We start from the raw sequence: 6825 nt of genomic DNA on the forward strand, positions 1-6825 counted from the left end.
TCAGGAACACTGAGTTAAGCAACCAAGTACGGAGTACTTTTTAGAGAAAACAACCCAAACCCGTAGATCCTATATGTTTGGAAATAACAGGGTAGAGGTAAAACCTTTTTCAATCAAAACAAGGTAAGATGACTCAGCATTAGAATGACACCAGATAAGGAGTAAAAGAATCCTATTCGGATGTTTTTGCAAATACTTTTAACTTTCAAATAGTTTTCACAACTACTAGACTCAACATCGACCGGTCGAAAGGGTTTCCTATAGGCGATCCTGCTCACGATACCAAAACCTGTCGGTACCCGGAGGTCGGGGCTAGACAAACCCGGATATCACATCCGGCATAAGCCTAACCTAGATCTCTAGGGCCTACGAGGGTGAGAATCGGTAACACAACGGTGACTCTACGGCCGAAAGGAAATATATTACAACTCTTAGCGAGTTAAGATCCAAATTTATTACACGCGAGAGGTCACCGACCACAATTCAACAAGCAACGGAAAGCAAAATATGTTATCTAGATAACAAGACTGCAAAGGGCCTAAGAGGCCATAACATAAGGCGACGTCCCAGCCCATAAGTCTCGAGCTGCCGCCGAGGAACTCCGAACTACTCGTCGACGTCAAGGTAGAAGCCACCATCTGTTGGAAGGACTTCGTCCGAAACAAAGCATGCAAGGCTGAGTACGGGGACTCGGCAAGACTTAGTGCAACTCTGTTAGCAAAGCGAGTATGCGAGGCTTTATGTGGAGCTTATTTTGCGGAAAGCCGGTTTTCCTTTGTAAACGGGAGGGAGCGGAAGCTCGTCTATTCGAGATCATTTTAAAAGAGGAAAGAGAGCGATATCAACTCTAGCTCTAAGATCATCGAGGTTGAATCCACCGAATCTTCATCATTACCTGAACCTATCACCTAGGATCACCCCTCGACACCACGAGAGGGGATCCTTATCACACATTGACATCAAGTTTTACGATTAAGTTCAAGTTGTCTATGATCACAGAATCCATCACCAAGTCGTCCTTAACCGTGGACACGGCTTTTCGAAAAGATTTACCCTGCAGGGGTGTACAACTTTACCCACACGCGCCGACCGACTCTTAATGCCACTAGATTAACACACTTCCTTGGTGTGCCTGGCGAGAGGGTGGTCGACCAAAACCTTTCCCTTACTTCGCCTATTCCATGAGTCAAACTAGCGGGGAGCTCCGTCATCGTAGGTAGCCATGCTCCGAGGCGGTCCCGGTCATTGTGTGCGGGGGATCCGGTTCAATGCCTACAGGCATCCTTCACCCCGGCCACACCACTGTATGATGCACTTTGAAAACCTTTTCCACCTTTCCCCCATGCGTATGGCAAATGGAACTCGCAAACTAATTGACTCATGGGTAAGCTAGGTAAGTTCGGGCCAAGGGGTTCCCATGGGCCCCGTGTGGCTGTACGCTCAGTCTTGGTTCCGAAGGCGAGAACTCGGGTCCTAGTATCGGCGAGAACGAGTCAAATCACCACATCCCCATGTGGCGGCCCATCAAGCCTTTAGCATGTTTATTAACATCATCACCGATCTTACCACGTCATCCTGTCAAACTAGGTTCATTCGTAGCTCCGATTCATCAACCGGATGGATCGGACTTCAACGACTAAGCATGGCTAAGCATAACACATATACGAGTCTGTAGCGATGCAAACCAGCTCGGACCTAGTTTCTTTGGGAGCGGTGGATCGGTAACTACAGAGCTACAAGGATGGAATTATGCACACATAGGATATCTACAACTGCCGATAAAACATATTTGAAGCGGATGCAATATGTAAGAACCGAAGTAAAGCATTTCGAAACCATATATGAACCAGGTTAGGGCTTGCCTTGTCCCTCGTTGTTACGGTGTCGCTCTTCGGGGGCGTTGATCTCAGGCTCGCGTTCGGTCCCTATCGTGAAGAACCAAACACCAGAAAGGAATAGCACGATCAAGACAAGGTATAATGCAATGCACATACAATATGATGACATGTCATATTAAGGGGTTTGGGTAACCCTAGGTGCATCGATGGAAATTAAAGGGGTTCGGCTTCGAACCCCGACATATGAGAGGGGTCAAATTAGGGTTTCTACTAAGGCTCATATTTAATTGGTTCAAAGATGTATGAAACATGGATAAACAACTAGGATTTGTTTTTCTGATCATTTTGATATATAATTTTATATTTTTCTGATTTAAAATGAATTATTTATGAATTTCCCAACTTTAATTCATTTTAAATCAATTCCAGAAAATTATATAAATAATAATAAAAGTTTAATAATTTGGACCCACTTGTCATAATTTTATTCTTTTCTAAAATATTTCCTAATTATTAAAATCCTGACAGATGGGGTCCACATGTCATTATTTTTCTATTTACAGAAATTACAGAAATTATTTACTGAAAATACAGAAAAAATGGAAAAGGTATTTATGGCGTCAGCATGACGTCATGCTGACGTCATCATGGCCATGAGCTCACGAGAGGAGCTCGGCCGAGCTCAATCGAGCGATTTGGGCGCGATTGAGGGCGCGCGTGAGGGGGAATCGGCGCGGGGCGACGCGCTGAGGCGATTGGTGGTGGCGCCGCCCATTATTGGCCGCCGGAGCACGGCCGGCGGCGAGCCTCTGCGGCGGCGGGCGAGGTGCCTCGTGGCGGCGGTGCTAGGGAGGGAGAGGGGCCAAGGCGAGGGCATGGGGAGGAGCAGCAGCTCACCGCGGTTCCGGTGGAGTGGTCGGCGACGGCCGGGAGCCTCGCCGGCGGCGGATCGATGGTGGCCGGCCGGCTCTGCGCAAGGTTAGGGTTAGGGTTTCTTGGGCGCGGGAGAGCACGGGGAAGAGAAATAGGGGGAGCTAGGGTTAGGGGCGGCGGCGGCGGGGCTTTATAGCCGCCGGGGGGCGGCGGGGACGATCGTGGCCGCCGGCGCCATCGGGCGGACGCGCTGCGGCCACCTCCTGCTTGGAGGCGCGGGGAAGAAAGGGGGGTTTTGCAAATAACCCCCTGGAAAGATGGTTGGGCTGGTGAAGGGGTTCGGCTGGGCCACTTGGGCCATGTTTGGGCTGCGGCTAGTGAGGGAAAAGAGAGAGAAGGGGGTGGGCTGAGCCCAGATTAGGGAGAGAGAGGGTTTTCTCCTTTTTTTCTTCTTTCTCTTTTTCTGATTTTTGTTTCTCTTTTCTAATTTCTATTTTCAAATCTGTTTGAATTTTGTTTGAAACTCAATTTTGCCAGAGAAGTAAATAGCATACATGGATTTGTTACATACAACAAAACCATGTTGTATATTTTGAAAACTTGCAAGATTTGAATGTAGGAAGAAGTAGAAATTGATTGCTTAATTGGAAAATGGAGATGCAAATTTTGCTCAAATGCAAACTACATGCATGAGATGCACATGATCACTCATTTATTTATAAACACAAGGTTGGGATGTTACACTGTACAACCCAGCCACCTAGGTTTAAGTCCCCAGATGCAAATTTGGGTTCTTATTATTTAAAAACAAAATCACTGTAGGGGCTTCCTCTACCGTATTCCTTTCAAAAAAAAGGTTGGAATAAAAATAAATTGATGAAGAATATGTCTTGAAGAAAAAGATTAAGTGATCTCTCATGTATATCTTCAAGACATCAACATTATGAAGAATGAAGAAATGAAGTACAAGTTCAAGATAAGCATCTAGAAGAGATCATAGGCTTGAAGCTTGCCATTCTTATGGTATCATGGATATGTGAAGACATGCCCAAATAAGAGGCTCTCCCATAGGAGTATGGGGGAGAAATTTGCAAGTCTTCAACAAGCTAGTGTAATCAAAAAAGGTGTTCCATCTTGAGGTGGATAAGATCGTCATCATCAACCTCAAGTGGAATATGCGCAAGGCAAAGGTATGATATTGATAGGGTTTGTTTCTTGCCGGTCTCGTGGTGTTAGTTGTGAGGCCGGGTTATAGGATAGATAGACGTAGTATCAGTAGGGGCTCTCAAGTGAGTAACTTCATCGTATCGTTTGGAAAGAGCTCAAACCTTTGCATCATTGGCATCATCTTTCTTGGTTCTTATTTGGTTCTTATCCATGAGAGGATTTAGAGTTTGTGTTAATCTGCACGATAAGCTCTAGTTCATCAAAAATGGATTTCATATGCATTCTATATTGTGTTTTTGATATTGGTGGTTTTACCGGTTTGTGTTTTATAGATAGGTAAAAAAATTATTCATTTGTTTCTGTCTTACCTTGATGTACTATGATGTTTCTATGCATATTTTTTTAGAGCTCGCTGTTGTGATTTCAACAAGCCCAAGATCATCGAAATCAGAGTCCAAATGCAAAAGCTCTTGAAGTTTTCGTACCAGAATATTTGGACATTTCACGGGTGCGGAAGTTCCGGTCTCCGGGGCCGGTACTATCGGTGGGGCGGTAATACCGGTCACTGTTCCGCCCAACTTCCAGAAATAGCATTTTTTCTTGCAGTAACATACACTGAGCCGATGTCGTTTCCGGAAGTAAGGCCGGAATTTGGCCGGTACTACCAGGGGCGGTTGTACCACCACAAATGACCGGAAGTTCGGTAATTACGAGTTTTGTTCATAACGGGCAGATTTCTCTTGCCCTGTTTAAGGGGATCTTCTTTCCCAAAGTTCCTTATCCGTTTGGGCTCGTTTTTGTCCCCATTATTGACCTTCTTTGAGCTTGCTATCTCCCTCTCTCTCCAATGAATCTTGCATCTATTTGAGAGAAAAGATAGAGGAGATCTAGATCTACACTTCCACTAATCAGCATTCCCTCTTTGTGAAGAATTCATTTGAATGTAGATCTTGGATAACTTGGTGTTCTCTTCTTTGTTCTTCCTCTCTTATTTCTCCAATAGATTTAGCAGCTTTGTGGAATTTGAGAGTGAAGTATTTGGGAATATTTGTGGTGTTCTTGCTATTGCATGTGGTGCATTGGTTTGACTTCTCCGCGGTGATACGTGGAGGTGAAAGTTCGTGAGATATTACCTTCGGGAGCTTGTTCCTCTTGGGTCTTTGGACCCTAGACAGCTTAGCAGTATTTGTGGTGTTCTTGGGGCCTCCAATTAAGTTGTGGAGATTCTTCAAGGCAAGGCATTTGTTGCGATTTATTGGGAACCTCAAATTAAATTGTGGAAATAGCCCCAAGCTTTGTGCGAGTTCCGTGACCACCCTCAAGGTCCCATAGTGGATTGAGTACATCCCTTTTGGTGGGAATTCTTGAGGAGAATACGTACAGTGAGGCATTCGTGATGTTTGGAGTGCTTTGTCCTCCACACCACTCCAACGGAGAGTAGCACTTGTAAGAGTGTGAACTTCGGGATACATCACCGTCTCCACGTCACCTCGGTTATTCCTATACCCAATCTATTTACTCGTGCAGTTTACTTTATGATAGCCTTTGTGCTTGAAGTTATATATCTTGCTATCACATAATTGCTTCTCTTTCTTAGCATAACTTGTTGGTGCACATAGGTGAATCCTAGTTATATAGTTTTTGTGCTTGACAAATTAAATGCTAGTTTTATCCTGCATTTGTTAAGTCATATTCGAAAAAGTTTTAAACCACCTATTCACCCTCCCCTCTAGGCGGCATCCGTGTCCTTTCAGTAGTCCCCCATGCCTTCGAGAATAGTCAAGAATAACTTTCTTGATATCCGATAGCAGTGCCGGGATATGTGCTCCGGATAGCTTGGATTGGTAGAGTGGAAGTAATCTATGTAGAGTCTGTAGTGTCCACCTTCTTTATTATGCTTGATGTTGCCAATGTGTGGTCTCGTCGAGCCCATGTGCATATGCCTACGCTTCTTAGTGTGCTCATGTATGAGGGTGGCCGGCGGCTTTCATAATTCAGAATCACCATCCAACTCATCATCCGACGATGTGTCGATGACATTATTGTAGAAAAAATCTATCTATTTGTTGAGCTCCATGTACATACAACAAGAGATAATGGTCATATGTGCATCACCAGCCAATATCTATGCCAACGCAAATGGCCGAACAGGTCCAGGTTTGTACTTCAAACTCGGCCACGCATATGGCCAAACAGGTATGGGCGTCATTTCTGGTGGGCGGTTCCGAGGCAACGAGCGGCGAACTGGACCTGTCTAGGTGCTGGCAAGTGCGCGCAAGGACACCGACAGGAGGCACGCCCTCTGGTGAGCAACAGTCCAAACACATGGTTCCGGCAACGGCGAGGGGCGAGGCAAACTGCGACATCACAGGTGGGTTGTTTCGCGAGTGAGGGCACGATTTGGGTGGAGAGTGTCTTGTGTGCCCAGATCTGAAACATATTTGCTAATCACCCATACACTATTCGAAAATTGAACTTCATGAAGGATAGGATGGGCATTCATGATATTCAACCGCAACAATGGTAACGGTCGATCACTCGATCACAAGTTGGTGGAACATGATAACGGTTGGTTCAATCCCGAACCATAAGGCGTTGGCCTCTCTCATCTCACTCACCTCATGAGAGGTCACACGGGTAATCCATAATAAGTGTCTGCCGCCTTTTTTACTTATACATAAGATAAGAAAGATACACATTTGTGGGTTATCGTGGGTGCAAAGCATTTGGACAAAATAAGGGCAGGAGAGCAAACTTTGGGATAAACATATTTTACTGACTTATCAAAATTCGTCGTAATTTATAGATTGAGTCAAAGCTTTTACACTTGTTTTTAAAAATTGTCAGTTTCATTGCATATAGAAATAGCAGCAAGACAAATTTTAGTGGTGATTTCAGTGCAGACAGTCAGGTATATATAACATTTATGTTTCCCTAGATTTTAGTG

The sequence above is a fragment of the Lolium rigidum genome, chromosome 2, assembly GCF_022539505.1.
Source record: "Lolium rigidum isolate FL_2022 chromosome 2, APGP_CSIRO_Lrig_0.1, whole genome shotgun sequence".
Classification (NCBI taxonomy): Eukaryota; Viridiplantae; Streptophyta; class Magnoliopsida; order Poales; family Poaceae; genus Lolium; species Lolium rigidum.